Source organism: Mastomys coucha, chromosome X (assembly GCF_008632895.1).
Source record: "Mastomys coucha isolate ucsf_1 chromosome X, UCSF_Mcou_1, whole genome shotgun sequence".
Classification (NCBI taxonomy): Eukaryota; Metazoa; Chordata; class Mammalia; order Rodentia; family Muridae; genus Mastomys; species Mastomys coucha.
The window spans coordinates 2,667,200-2,667,442 of record NC_045030.1 but is presented as its reverse complement, the minus strand read 5'-3'; positions in this window follow the sequence as shown (position 1 = coordinate 2,667,442).

The following is a 243-nucleotide window of genomic DNA, read 5'->3' as shown; positions in this document are numbered from 1 at the left end:
TAGGTCCAATATTGTACAATCCATATACACTTTCAGCTTGTTTGTTCATGACAGTGTCTTGCTGTGTATAACGTAAGGGTCTTGAAATCTTGCTTCTCCTATCTCAGCCTCTCTATTATTAGTATTGTTTATTTCATGCTTTTACACTATACTATGGTTTCCAGAACAGCTTACTTATTTCAAAAGTATTTATATACCTAAAAGAAACATAGACGATTAACTAGGGAGGTGGCTTGTAAGAGA